Genomic DNA, 14,505 nt, shown 5'->3' with positions numbered 1-14,505 from the left:
ACAGGCCCTGATGTGGTGTAAGTGGCCCCAGCCGGTCACTCAGGCCCTGGTGTGGTGTAGGTGGCATCAGCTAGCAGCACAAGACATCGGAAAACAGCCAAAAGCAATGTCGTTAATGTGCCCTCATTAATGGGCAGCTGCTTTTGGTCTTTTAATACACCCCTTCTCTGGATCAAAAGCGGTTCAATGACATGAAAATGAAAGGCTTACAGCACCAGGTATTCCCAGGCAGTCTCCCATCCAAGTACTAACCAAGCCCAGCCCTGCTTAGCTTCCGAGATCAGACGAGGTCCGGTGTGCTCAGGGTGGTATGGCCGTAAGCTGCTGGCCCCAGCACAATGTCTCAATTTATGGATTCAACTGATTAGGTGGCAAGTACCTGAAGTTACGAAGACAATCCTTTAACCATACCTGCATGTTTGCATAATACCCTAACCCAAAGGCTCAGTTTAGCATTTATCTAACAGCACAGGCCCTGGATTGTTGAAGATGGCCTCAGGAACCAGCACAGGGCCTGGTGTGTTGTACATGGCCACAGCTAGCAGCACAGGGCCTGGTTTGGTGAAGATGGCCTCGGCCAGAAGCGCAGGGCCTGGTGTGATGTGAGTGGCCTGAGCAAGAGCCACAGGCCCTGGTGTGGTGTAAGTGGCCTCAGCCAGTGCCACAGGCCCTGGTGTGGTGTAAGGGGCCTCAATAGCAACTAATGCCCTGGTGTGGTGTAAGTGGCCTCAGCCAGCAGCCACAGGCCCTGGTGTGGTGTAAGTGGCCTCAGCCAGCAGCCACAGGCCCTGGTGTGGTGTAAGTGGCCTGAGCCAGCAGCCACAGGCCCTGGTGTGGTGTAAGTGGCCTCAGCCAGAAGCCACAGGCCCTGGTGTGGTGTAAGGGGCCTCAATAGCAACTAATGCCCTGGTGTGGTGTAAGTGGCCTCAGCCAGCAGCCACAGGCACTGGTGTGGTGTAAGTGGCCTCAGCCAGCAGCCACAGGCCCTGGTGTGGTGTAAGTGACCTCAGCCAGCAGCCACAGGCCCTGGTGTGGTGTAAGTGGCCTCAGCCAGCAGCCACGGGCCCTGGTGTGGTGTAAGTGGCCTCAGCCAGCAGCCACAGGCCCTGGTGTGGTGTAAGTGGCCTGAGCAAGAGTCACAGACCCTGGTGTGGTGTAATTGGCCTCAATAGCAACTAATGCCCTGGTGTGGTGTAGGTGGCCTCAGCCAGCAGCCACAGGCCCTGGTGTGGTGTAAGTGGCCTCAGCCAGTGCCACAGGCCCTGGTGTGGTGTAAGTGGCCTGAGCAAGAGCCACAGACCCTGGTGTGGTGTAATTGGCCTCAATAGCAACTAATGCCCTGGTGTGGTGTAAGTGGCCTCAGCCAGCAGCCACAGGCCCTGGTGTGGTGTAAGTGGCCTCAGCCAGCAGCCACAGGCCCTGATGTGGTGTAAGTGGCCCCAGCCGGTCACTCAGGCCCTGGTGTGGTGTAGGTGGCATCAGCTAGCAGCACAAGACATTGGAAAACAGCCAAAAGCAATGTCGTTAATGTGCCCTCATTAATGGGCAGCTGCTTTTGGTCTTTTAATACACCCCTTCTCTGGATCAAAAGCGGTTCAATGACATGAAAGGCTTACAGCACCAGGTATTCCCAGGCAGTCTCCCATCCAAGTACTAACCAAGCCCAGCCCTGCTTAGCTTCCGAGATCAGACGAGGTCGGGCGTGCTCAGGGTGGTATGGCCGTAAGCTGCTGGCCCCAGCACAATGTCTCAATTTATGGATTCAACTGATTAGGTGGTGTTAGATATTTTGATACCACGGTAAGCATTTACAGGATATTGTTTTATACAGGAAAACTGTTACTCAATAAGGCCAATCTACTAGTTGTTTTTCTCTTTCTCTGTGACCCAAGAATTAATGTGTAAGACTCACAAGCTGGTACCAGAAGGTCAAAAACACCACAGAGATGAGACCACTTCCTTACTCCCATCCTCCCTTTTTCTTTATCTCCTGGAAAAGGCTCGTTAAAGGCTAGGTGGTTCGTTTCAGAATTCACTAATGAAAGAACTCTGTATTCTATGTCTAGGAGTGTATTTTGCTGGGATGATCATAAATTGTAGCTGAACTGATAAACTACACAAGGGATACTTTGCTCAGAAGGCAGGAAGACGTTTCCTTATTTAGTCTGTACCGGTTTGAACTGGGAAAGCTGACACACGAACCTTTTTTTCATCTATATAAATTGCTGTGTATCAAATAAACCTTTGAGTCGATTTGGGAAGACAACCTGAAGCAGTCTGTGTTTCCTTGTTCTCCCAAGCTGCTCCCGACGTCGTAACTAACCCAGCTGAATGGCATACCTGAGTGTTACTTTAAATAATTAGGAATCTTATAAGGAAAGGACAGAACTCTGCTTATCGCTCACGCCACGGAGGAAACCCGGGAAGGCAATTTCCTTCAATCTTGGTGTCAGAAGTGGGATTACTGACAGAAGGTAAATATGCGTCTTTCATATTTATATAGAGACCTATTATACCTCTCTCAGTGATCGATCCATAAAAAAACGGGATATGCTGACGAAGTTTCACTTAGTGATCCAGAGAGATACACTGACTGACTTCCTCAGTCCCCGAATAAAGTAAATTAACCCTTGTGTGGTGTTGGTGGACACAGGAAGTTGCCTGTTGTCTTGAATATTTTAATTTTGTTTAAGTTGCTCACTCAGAAAGAGTGACACAGGAAGTTGCCTGTTGTCTTAAATACTTCTCGTTAAGTGAGAAGTTGCTCACCAAAGAGTGACACAGGGAGAAGTTGAACGGGTCTCACAGACCCGATTACCATACAAGGGTTAAAAGCAGTAAATTAAAAGCAGAAAGACACAGGAAGTTGCCTGTTGTTTTACGAGAAGTTGCTCGTTAAGCGAGAAGTTGCTCGCTAAGTGAGAGTTGCTCACACAAACAAAAAATTGCTAGCAATAAATTTAAAGTGACCTCAGCTGTGCCGCAGCGAAAATACTAACCTAAATCCTCCTAGCGTGTAAACCCCTCTGGAAATCACTGAACATGAGTCAGAATTATTCAAAGACCACAGACAGGTCCGATAAAAAATCTAAAGTACCTGTAAAACCAAAAATTAATAAAATACAAAATAAAGTCTCAAATAACGGCTCAGTATAACTCCCATTTCCGGTTACGTGTAACCTACGTCCACGAATCGGTGAAGACGTCCATGATCACGTATCCAGAACATGCGGGAGTGCTTATGTGACTGACTTTGTTTACAACTTACGGACTGTAATTCAATGCATTCTAATTTCTTTTCGGAGCCTTATCCCGAACGATTATCGCCAGAAAACAGGTCAGTAGAAATGTTGAATATCATTTGTGATAAGAAAAGTAGTCTGCTTAAAAAGTCCTGTAGAAAATATATGATAGAATGCCGCGACGTGATGCATCAAATGTTACCGCTATGGACAAAAGGTGGGTAAATAATGACAAAATCACCAATTTCTTTAAGAATCTAAAGAAATTCCTGCTAACAATGTCCAGAGACAAAATTGACTTAAATGCAGTAACTATGTGTAAACAGAAGCCTGATGAATCTATCCTAGTATTCATAAAACGCTTTATGCACTGTTGGACAAGCTAGAGGTGCAAATTTAGCTCAGTTTTCCAGCAGCCGCAGACACCCAAAGCAAAAATGAATTTGTGTATTTAATTTAACATAAAGGGTGAAATGTTTGCTGACACTGATAACAGCTTATGTTTTCTCTGCCCTATGTACCGACATGATGGAGAAGGAACATCCTCTGTGTCAGCTGGACCCTCAGCAGAGAATGAACTCAACATCCTTTTTGTCCGGTACTCTATGTCACACACTGTGCCAAAAAAAAAAACGTGTACAGACGCCACTAACAGGTAATCCCATGACTGGGAGCCACACTTTTGTTTCTCTCACACTGTTCAACAACATGATAACTGCTCACACAAGTGAAGGTCAAACAGTGATTTTGTTACATAACTCAGACATAGGTTACGAAATATGTCGTCACATAGATCTAACCTACCCTATCGACTGTACTATTTCTGCACTTATGTTGCCAGCTGAATACCAGAATATGACATTGTGGTCTAAAAGTGAGAATGATATAGGATTTATTGACTGCATACCTTATCACGCACAGCTAAAAAACAAAAAGCGAGTATATGTCAGGCAATGTCCCCTTTCCACGGAAAAAGCCGCAGCCCTAGATGTCATGATAGGAGATTTATTGACTACAGGAGTAATAAAGCCCACACTCCTGTCAATCCTGTGCCAAAGCCTAACAAACCTGGCGTATGGCGTTTCATACAAGACTTGAGGCAAATTAATGCAGTCAACATTCCTCTGCCACCTCTCGTTTCAGATGTTCACAGCATATTGACATGCATTGCATACACATTTTACCGTGGTGGATTTATGCTCCGCTCCTTTTTCTCAGTACCTGTGACACACAGCCGTTATTTGCATTCACACATAGAAATAAGCAGTACACTTGGACTCGTTTGCCCCAAGGCATGATAGACAGCTCTGCTGCTTTCTCAATGGTGCTTCACTCCTCCAGGGCTGCACCCTGATCCACATGTGGATGACCTCCTCCTCTGTGCTGAAAGTAAAAAACTATGTCAAACTGCTACACACATGCTTCTCCAGCACCTCCAAAAGACTGGCCACAAAGCATCAGCAAAGAAAATGCAGTACTGTCAGACTTCTGTTCAATATTTGGGATTCACACTGTCTCACGGAAAACGTTCCATGACTGCAGACAGGGTCAAAGCTGTGACCTCCGTCCCTCGTCCCACTACACAGAAGGAAATGTTGTCCTTCCTAGGCATGGTGAACTATTGCAGACAGTGGATACCAGACTGTTCTTTTCATGACCACATTCTGCGTGACTGTTGTAAAAAAGACAAGCCTCCTCGAATACTGTGATCCACAGAAATGACTGTCTCTTTCAATGCATTAAAGGGAGTGCTGACCTCCGCCACTCAAAGGTGCTGCCTGAATTGTTCAGGAATGCCGGCCTGCCTGAGGGCAGTAGCAGCTTGCTCTATCATGATAAGGGACTGCGGGAAGCTCACACTCTCACATGACACTATTCTACACACCAATCACCAGGTCACGACCATTGTAGCAAACATAACTAAACAACATATGCAAATCTCACTATAAAAGCGAGCAGCACACCTGATTCGCCATGACATTTATTGATACTATTCTGTGTTCTTCTGACCGACAGGATGGCTCAGACAGGCTTGACGATGATGACTGCATGACACGTATACAGGAATCCACAGCACAACGTCCAGATTTAGAGCAAACACCTATCTCAGACTCAGCCACGGTTTATGTGGACGGGTCCTGTTCAAGGCCGAATGACAACTCATTTCTTTGTGGCTATTCAGTGGTAACAGTGCCTGACATCATACTAGAGGCTCACTCATTACCATTTCACTCAGCACAAAAAGCAGAGCTCATGGCTTTAATACGCGCCTGTGAGCTACATTTGGATAAGCATGTGACGATTTACACAGACAGCCGCTATGCATTTGGCGTTGTGCATGACTTTGGCACATTGTGGAGACAGAGAGGATTTAGATCTGCTGATGGAAAATAAATTGCTAAATTCTGATTTTGTTCAAAGACTTTTTCAGGCTATACAGCTGCCATCGGCCGTTGCAGTTGTAAAAACGAAAGGACACAGTACAGCTGACACAGACGAAGCAACAGGTAATGCTCTAGCAGACGTGACAGCCAAGGCTGCAGCTGCATCGCAGCTCCCACCTCCGCAGGAAGTATTATCTGTGCCCCTACAGCTGCCACTTGTTACACTCCCAGACTATTTAGACACAAATGTTGATTTAAAATTCATACAAGAGCAAGCCTCTGCATAGAATAATGACTGTACCTTAGATGACAGAGATGGCTTATACAAAATCTTAAGGGTTTGATTGCCCTCCCATATTCCCTGATGCCAGTCCTTGCCCGACATTTTCACTGTGTGAGTCATGTCGGACAAAGAGGGGTAATAGGGGCAATAAAATCAAGATTTGTAATTGAGAAAACATAACATGCAGTAAAAAGCATATTAGCAACCTGTCTAACATGTGCACGAACTAATGTAGGTAGCTCAAAAGCGAAACATCAGCATTTACCACAACCAGATTTTCCATTTCATACATTACAAATTGATTTTACACAAATGCCAGCGCAAGGAAGTATCAAGTACTTACTGGTAATAGTGGATCAATTTAGTAAATGAGTAGAAGCTTATCCAACCTCAAAAGAAACTGCAGAAGTAGTCTGTCAAAAGTTGAGCAATGAAATAATACCCAGATTCGGAATACCTCACCAAATTAACAGTGATAGAGGATCTTCATTCACATGAGAAGTAATTAAAAAATGTGCTAAAACTTTAATGACCTGGGTCAAATTACTTACTCAAGTCCTGTGTGAGATTGGAATGACTCCATCTGCAGTAACCAAATTATTTCCATTTGAAATAAGACTATTTCCAAGACCATGGTCAGCTTCCAGAGGGGCACCGCTAGTAGAAGGTGATGTATATTGCATTGTCCACTGATGTTCACAACCTGGTAGAAAAACTGAATAATAACTATCAGAAAGTTTGTCTCTCTCAGCTTTTCCCCTCCACAGTTCCACCAGTGGAGACAAGGAGACGCATGTTGGAGAAGCCACTAAAACCAAGGACACTCTGGGAGGCCGCGTTTTCCAGCCCCCAGGCTTTACTGGCAGTGACGAAGAACCAGCATCCTCACAGACGGACAACCTCAGTGGATTCATGCCAGCAGGGTTAAGACCAGCCCAATCGGACCATCTCAGGCGTCGGATCAAGCAGACGACATCTCCGGCGAGCCAGCGCCCGGATCCAGAGCAAATAAACACACGGGTAGATGACATCTCAGGCGAGCCAGCGCCCGGATCCAACATACACACACACAATCACTGATTAACACACAACGTCTGAAAGAACAACAACAAGGTACTCAAACATCCAGCAGGAACAGACAGCCAAAAGTACCACATGATGTCTAACCTGATAAAGCCAGACTCATTTCATCCTGATAATGGAGAAAATGAAATGCCCATTGTCATCATACGACGCTTATTCAATGTCTCTCGAACCTGGGACCAGGCCAGGAGACAACTGAAGAACTGTTTTTCTTATATACTTTCTTATATATTTAGGTTATTTATTATATCTATCGCATTAACCTTAGGATTTCTCTTTGCTATTTTGTATTGTAAACTGCAACCATGTTCACATTTCTGCAGGTCATATTTTGCTGACTATACCTCATGCTCCATTTTGCAAGACACCTACTTAATGCACTCCTCACGTTCCCTAAAATCAGTAAATGACAACATAGACGCCACTAATAAACCATCTTATGCGCCCTCTAGAACAGGAGCTAACGCCTGGTATGAAAATGCCAGAACAGCCGCTCGTGATTTAGGAAACAGTAACTGTTATGTCTGTTCAAAGGCTAATCCAGAACAGGTAATAGTAGGATACCCCACATCCGGTTTCCCCCTCACTGAGGGACTAGAGAAAATCAGCGGAAATAATGCTCTCCTTAAAGACGCTTTACAGTTGACTCTGAGCCCTCTCGACTGCCTACTTAGACACACACACACACCAACTAACCCTGAGACTCCATTAGGCGAATTATTGAAGTTATCTAATGACACCGCAGGGACCTGCGCCCCAATGAAACGCCCTAAGAATAGGTTAAAGCCCTCACTGCCCTTAGGACAGATCCCTCTCCATTTTAATACTAGTATGATATGTCTGCGCAGACTAAAGTTAACTGGCCCAGACACACACATAGATTATACAAAGGATAACTATACATTCTTCTCTGACTCCCCAGGTGCACGCTGTAATGAGACATGGCTAGCTGTCTCTGTGGCTGAAGTTGTATCATATCTGGAGGAACACACACACAGTTCAAGTTCGAGCAGAGAATCGATCATTGTTCCCCCAGAGGGTGTATTAAATGACACTGACTGGGGGGAGTTAGTTAAATCACACATGGTCACGCGCCTAACTAGACCAATCCCACATGCTTATTGGTTGTGCAATAATACCCTTAGATTAGCTTTACCTGTTAATTGGACCGGTACCTGTGGTCTAGTAACCGTTGATGTATGCTGTACTTTCATTCCCAATAACACCGCTCCTAACGGTTCATTCACACAAGCTATGAATAGACTTGAAGCATTGCAGATAGAACTAATTGCCAATACAGGTCACGGTCAGTGGCTACATAAGTGGCTACAGGACACGTTTGGAAGATGGAAGGAACTAATTGTAGCCTTTGTAACCGTTGCAGCATGTTTTTGATGATTATTGTCTGTTGTGTGGTACCCTGTGTACGTTCAATGATAACCCGTATAGCTACTAGTACAGCTACTTCAATGTATTTGCAATTGGCACAAATTGACCCAGATTATGTGTCAGATGTCATCAATGATGTTCCTGATGTGTATATTGAACATTAGGTTGTGAACTATTACATTTTATGATTTGCTTTTTATATTATGTTATTACATTTGTGATTTTTCCTTTCTATTTGAGTTATTATTTTTAAAAAAATAATAAAAGAGGGGAACTGTTAGATATTTTGATACCACGGTAAGCATTTACAGGATATTGTTTTATACAGGAAAACTGTTACTCAATAAGGCCAATCTACTAGTTGTTTTTCTCTTTCTCTGTGACCCAAGAATTAATGTGTAAGACTCACAAGCTGGTACCAGAAGGTCAAAAACACCACAGAGATGAGACCACTTCCTTACTCCCATCCTCCCTTTTTCTTTATCTCCTGGAAAAGGCTCGTTAAAGGCTAGGTGGTTCGTTTCAGAATTCACTAATGAAAGAACTCTGTATTCTATGTCTAGGAGTGTATTTTGCTGGGATGATCATAAATTGTAGCTGAACTGATAAACTACACAAGGGATACTTTGCTCAGAAGGCAGGAAGACGTTTCCTTATTTAGTCTGTACCGGTTTGAACTGGGAAAGCTGACACACGAACCTTTTTTTCATCTATATAAACTGCTGTGTATCAAATAAACCTTTGAGTCGATTTGGGAAGACAACCTGAAGCAGTCTGTGTTTCCTTGTTCTCCCAAGCTGCTCCCGACGTCGTAACTAACCCAGCTGAATGGCATACCTGAGTGTTACTTTAAATAATTAGGAATCTTATAAGGAAAGGACAGAACTCTGCTTATCGCTCACGCCATGGAGGAAACCCGGGAAGGCAATTTCCTTCAGGTGGCAAGTACCTGAAGTTACGAAGACAATCCTTTAACCATACCTGCATGTTTGCATAATACCCTAACCCAAAGGCTCAGTTTAGCATTTATCTAACAGCACAGGCCCTGGATTGTTGAAGAAGGCCTCAGGAACCAGCACAGGGCCTGGTGTGTTGTACATGGCCACAGCTAGCAGCACAGGGCCTGGTTTGGTGAAGATGGCCTCGGCCAGAAGCGCAGGGCCTGGTGTGATGTGAGTGGCCTGAGCAAGAGCCACAGGCCCTGGTCTGGTGTAAGTGGCCTCAGCCAGAAGCCACAGGCACTGGTGTGGTGTAAGTGCCCTCAGCCAGCAGCCACAGGCCCTGGTGTGGTGTGAGTGGCCTCAGCCAGCAGCCACAGGCCCTGGTGTGGTGTAAGTGGCCTCAGCCAGCAGCCACAGGCCCTGGTGTGGTGTAAGTGGCCTCAGCCAGTGCAACAGGCCCTGGTGTGGTGTAAGTGGCCTGAGCAAGAGTCACAGACCCTGGTGTGGTGTAATTGGCCTCAGCCAGCAGCCACAGGCCCTGGTGTGGTGTAAGTGGCCTCAGCCAGCAGCCACAGGCCCTGGTGTTGTGTATGTGGCCTCAGCCAGCAGCCACAGGCCCTGGTGTGGTGTAAGTGGCCTCAGCCAGAGCCACAGGCCCTGATGTGGTGTAAGTGGCCCCAGCCGGTCACTCAGGCCCTGGTGTGGTGTAGGTGGCATCAGCTAGCAGCACAAGACATTGGAAAACAGCCAAAAGCAGTGTCGTTAATGTGCCCTCATTAATGGGCAGCTGCTTTTGGTCTTTTAATACACCCCTTCTCTGGATCAAAAGCGGTTCAATGACATGAAAATGAAAGGCTTACAGCACCAGGTATTCCCAGGCAGTCTCCCATCCAAGTACTAACCAAGCCCAGCCCTGCTTAGCTTCCGAGATCAGACGAGGTCGGGCGTGCTCAGGGTGGTATGGCCGTAAGCTGCTGGCCCCAGCACAATGTCTCAATTTATGGATTCAACTGATTAGGTGGCAAGTACCTGAAGTTACGAAGACAATCCTTTAACCATACCTGCATGTTTGCATAATACCCTAACCCAAAGGCTCAGTTTAGCATTTATCTAACAGCACAGGCCCTGGATTGTTGAAGATGGCCTCAGGAACCAGCACAGGGCCTGGTGTGTTGTACATGGCCACAGCAAGCAGCACAGGGCCAGGTTTGGTGAAGATGGCCTCGGCCAGAAGCACAGGGTCTGGTGTGATATGAGTGGCCTGAGCAAGAGCCACAGGCCCTGGTGTGGTGTAAGTGGCCTCAGCCAGAAGCCACAGGCCCTGGTGTGGTGTAGGTGGCCTCAGCCAGCAGCCACAGGCCCTTGTGTGGTGTAAGTGGCCTCAGCCAGCAGCCACAGGCCCTGGTGTGGTGTAAGTGGCCTCAGCCAGCAGCCACAGGCCCTGGTGTGGTGTAATTGGCCTCAATAGCAACTAAGGCCCTGGTGTGGTGTAAGTGGCCTGAGCAAGAGTCACAGACCCTGGTGTGGTGTAATTGGCCTCAATAGCAACTAAGGCCCTGGTGTTGTGTATGTGGCCTCAGCCAGCAGCCACAGGCCCTGGTGTGGTGTAAGTGGCCTCAGCCAGAGCCACAGGCCCTGATGTGGTGTAAGTGGCCCCAGCCGGTCACTCAGGCCCTGGTGTGGTGTAGGTGGCATCAGCTAGCAGCACAAGACATTGGAAAACAGCCAAAAGCAGTGTCGTTAATGTGCCCTCATTAATGGGCAGCTGCTTTTGGTCTTTTAATACACCCCTTCTCTGGATCAAAAGCGGTTCAATGACATGAAAATCAAAGGCTTACAGTACCAGGTATTCCCAGGCAGTCTCCCATCCAAGTACTAACCAAGCCCAGCCCTGCTTAGCTTCCGAGATCAGACGAGGTCGGGCGTGCTCAGGGTGGTATGGCCGTAAGCTGCTGGCCCCAGCACAATGTCTCAATTTATGGATTCAACTGATTAGGTGGCAAGTACCTGAAGTTACGAAGACAATCCTTTAACCATACCTGCATGTTTGCATAATACCCTAACCCAAAGGCTCAGTTTAGCATTTATCTAACAGCACAGGCCCTGGATTGTTGAAGATGGCCTCAGGAACCAGCACAGGGCCTGGTGTGTTGTACATGGCCACAGCTAGCAGCACAGGGCCTGGTTTGGTGAAGATGGCCTCAGCCAGCAGCCACAGGCCCTGGTGTGGTGTAAGTGGCCTCAGCCAGCAGCCACAGGCCCTGGTGTGGTGTAAGTGGCCTCAGCCAGAGCCACAGGCCCTGGTATAGTGTAAGTGGCCTCAGCCAGTGCCACAGGCCCTGGTGTGGTGTAAGTGGCCTGAGCAAGAGCCACAGACCCTGGTGTGGTGTAATTGGCCTCAATAGCAACTAATGCCCTGGTGTGGTGTAGGTGGCCTCAGCCAGCAGCCACAGGCCCTGGTGTGGTGTAAGTGGCCTCAGCCAGTGCCACAGGCCCTGGTGTGGTGTAAGGGGCCTCAATAGCAACTAATGCCCTGGTGTGGTGTAGGTGGCCTCAGCCAGCAGCCACAGGCCCTGGTGTGGTGTAAGTGGCCTCAGCCAGTGCCAAAGGCCCTGATGTGGTGTAAGTGGCCTCAATAGCAACTAATGCCCTGGTGTGGTGTAAGTGGCCTCAGCCAGCAGCCACAGGCACTGGTGTGGTGTAAGTGGCCTCAGCCAGCAGCCACAGGCCCTGGTGTGGTGTAAGTGGCCTCAGCCAGCAGCCACAGGCCCTGGTGTGGTGTAAGTGGCCTGAGCCAGCAGCCACAGGCCCTGGTGTGGTGTATGTGGCCTCAGCCAGAAGCCACAGGCACTGGTATGGTGTAAGTGCCCTCAGCCAGCAGCCACAGGCCCTGGTGTGGTGTAAGTGACCTCAGCCATCAGCCACAGGCCCTGGTGTGGTGTAAGTGGCCTCAGCCAGCAGCCACAGGCCCTGGTGTGGTGTAAGTGGCCTCAGCCAGTGCCACAGGCCCTGGTGTGGTGTAAGTGGCCTGAGCAAGAGTCACAGACCCTGGTGTGGTGTAATTGGCCTCAATAGCAACTAATGCCCTGGTGTGGTGTAGGTGGCCTCAGCCAGCAGCCACAGGCCCTGGTGTGGTGTAAGTGGCCTCAGCCAGTGCCACAGGCCCTGGTGTGGTGTAAGGGGCCTCAATAGCAACTAATGCCCTGGTGTGGTGTAAGTGGCCTCAGCCAGCAGCCACAGGCACTGGTGTGGTGTAAGTGTTCTCAGCCAGCAGCCACAGGCCCTGGTGTGGTGTAAGTGGCCTCAGCCAGCAGCCACAGGCCCTGGTGTGGTGTAAGTGGCCTGAGCAAGAGCCACAGGCCCTGGTGTGGTGTAAGTGGCCTCAGCCAGAAGCCACAGGCACTGGTGTGGTGTAAGTGCCCTCAGCCAGCAGCCACAGGCCCTGGTGTGGTGTAAGTGACCTCAGCCAGCAGCCACAGGCCCTGATGTGGTGTAAGTGGCCCCAGCCGGTCACTCAGGCCCTGGTGTGGTGTAGGTGGCATCAGCTAGCAGCACAAGACATTGGAAAAGAGCCAAAATCAATGTCGTTAATGTGCCCTCATTAATGGGCAGCTGCTTTTGGTCTTTTAATACACCCCTTCTCTGGATCAAAAGCGGTTCAATGACATGAAAATGAAAGGCTTACAGCACAAGGTATTCCCAGGTAGTGTCCCATCCAAGTACTAACCAAGCCCAGCCCTGCTTAGCTTCCGAGATCAGACGAGGTCGGGCATGCTCAGGGTGGTATGGCCGTAAGCTGCTGGCCCCAGCACAATGTCTCAATTTATGGATTCAACTGATTAGGTGGCAAGTACCTGAAGTTACGAAGACAATCCTTTAACCATACCTGCATGTTTGCATAATACCCTAACCCAAAGGCTCAGTTTAGCATTTATCTAACAGCACAGGCCCTGGATTGTTGAAGATGGCCTCGGCCAGAAGCGCAGGGCCTGGTGTGATGTGAGTGGCCTGAGCAAGAGCCACAGGCCCTGGTGTGGTGTAAGTGGCCTCAGCCAGAAGCCACAGGCACTGGTGTGGTGTAAGTGGCCTCAGCCAGCAGCCACAGGCCCTGGTGTGGTGTAAGTGGCCTCAGCCAGCAGCCACAGGCCCTGGTGTGGTGTAAGTGGCCTCAGCCAGCAGCCACAGGCCCTGGTGTGGTGTAAGTGGCCTCAGCCAGAGCCACAGGCCCTGGTGTGGTGTAAGTGGCCTCAGCCAGTGCCACAGGCCCTGGTGTGGTGTAAGTGGCCTGAGCAAGAGCCACAGACCCTGGTGTGGTGTAAGTGGCCTCAATAGCAACTAATGCCCTGGTGTGGTGTAGGTGGCCTCAGCCAGCAGCCACAGGCCCTGGTGTGGTGTAAGTGGCCTCAATAGCAACTAATGCCCTGGTGTGGTGTAAGTGGCCTCAGCCAGCAGCCACAGGCCCTGGTGTGGTGTAAGTGGCCTGAGCAAGAGCCACAGACCCTGGTGTGGTGTAATTGGCCTCAATAGCAAGTAAGGCCCTGGTGTGGTGTAGGTGGCCTCAGCCAGCAGCCACAGGCCCTGGTGTGGTGTAAGTGGCCTCAGCCAGCAGCCACAGGCCCTGGTGTGGTGTAAGTGGCCTCAGCCAGCAGCCACAGGCCCTGATGTGGTGTAAGTGGCCCCAGCCGGTCACTCAGGCCCTGGTGTGGTGTAGGTGGCATCAGCTAGCAGCACAAGACATTGGAAAACAGCCAAAAGCAATGTCGTTAATGTGCCCTCATTAATGGGCAGCTGCTTTTGGTCTTTTAATACACCCCTTCTCTGGATCAAAAGCGGTTCAATGACATGAAAATGAAAGGCTTACAGCACCAGGTATTCCCAGGCAGTCTCCCATCCAAGTACTAACCAAGCCCAGCCCTGCTTAGCTTCCGAGATCAGACGAGGTCGGGCGTGCTCAGGGTGGTATGGCCGTAAGCTGCTGGCCCCAGCACAATGTCTCAATTTATGGATTCAACTGATTAGGTGGCAAGTACCTGAAGTTACGAAGACAATCCTTTAACCATACCTGCATGTTTGCATAATACCCTAACCCAAAGGCTCAGTTTAGCATTTATCTAACAGCACAGGCCCTGGATTGTTGAAGATGGCCTCAGCAACCAGCACAGGGCCTGGTGTGTTGTACATGG

General features: G+C 48.8%; 1 long non-coding RNA gene and 6 other non-coding genes across 7 annotated transcripts; 1 reads left to right on the top strand and 6 right to left on the bottom strand.

Annotated features, from left to right (window-relative positions):
- Nucleotides 1-203: 203 nt before the first annotated feature.
- LOC112434499 (5S ribosomal RNA) lies at nucleotides 204-322 on the bottom strand. The gene has a single exon (XR_003024104.1). It is a non-coding gene; the product is annotated as a 5S ribosomal RNA (ribosomal RNA).
- Nucleotides 323-1,609: 1,287 nt separating this feature from the next.
- Nucleotides 1,610-1,728, bottom strand: LOC112434490 (5S ribosomal RNA). The gene has a single exon (XR_003024096.1). It is a non-coding gene; the product is annotated as a 5S ribosomal RNA (ribosomal RNA).
- A 757-nt stretch (nucleotides 1,729-2,485) lies between these two features.
- Nucleotides 2,486-8,615, top strand: LOC143416581 (uncharacterized). The gene is made up of 2 exons (XR_013096979.1): nucleotides 2,486-3,337; nucleotides 6,527-8,615. It is a non-coding gene; the product is annotated as an uncharacterized LOC143416581 (long non-coding RNA).
- Nucleotides 8,616-10,175: 1,560 nt separating this feature from the next.
- On the bottom strand, nucleotides 10,176-10,294 carry LOC112434498 (5S ribosomal RNA). Its single transcript, XR_003024103.1, has one exon. It is a non-coding gene; the product is annotated as a 5S ribosomal RNA (ribosomal RNA).
- Nucleotides 10,295-11,153: 859 nt separating this feature from the next.
- On the bottom strand, nucleotides 11,154-11,272 carry LOC112434497 (5S ribosomal RNA). Its single transcript, XR_013097445.1, has one exon. It is a non-coding gene; the product is annotated as a 5S ribosomal RNA (ribosomal RNA).
- A 1,728-nt stretch (nucleotides 11,273-13,000) lies between these two features.
- LOC112434492 (5S ribosomal RNA) lies at nucleotides 13,001-13,119 on the bottom strand. Its single transcript, XR_003024098.1, has one exon. It is a non-coding gene; the product is annotated as a 5S ribosomal RNA (ribosomal RNA).
- Nucleotides 13,120-14,176: 1,057 nt separating this feature from the next.
- Nucleotides 14,177-14,295, bottom strand: LOC112434493 (5S ribosomal RNA). Its single transcript, XR_003024099.2, has one exon. It is a non-coding gene; the product is annotated as a 5S ribosomal RNA (ribosomal RNA).
- Nucleotides 14,296-14,505: the final 210 nt, after the last annotated feature.

The sequence above is a fragment of the Maylandia zebra genome, linkage group LG3 (assembly GCF_041146795.1).
Source record: "Maylandia zebra isolate NMK-2024a linkage group LG3, Mzebra_GT3a, whole genome shotgun sequence".
In the NCBI taxonomy this organism is placed as follows: domain Eukaryota; kingdom Metazoa; phylum Chordata; class Actinopteri; order Cichliformes; family Cichlidae; genus Maylandia; species Maylandia zebra.
Note: the sequence above shows the minus strand (reverse complement) of the source record. Positions and strands in the feature narration are given on the sequence as shown.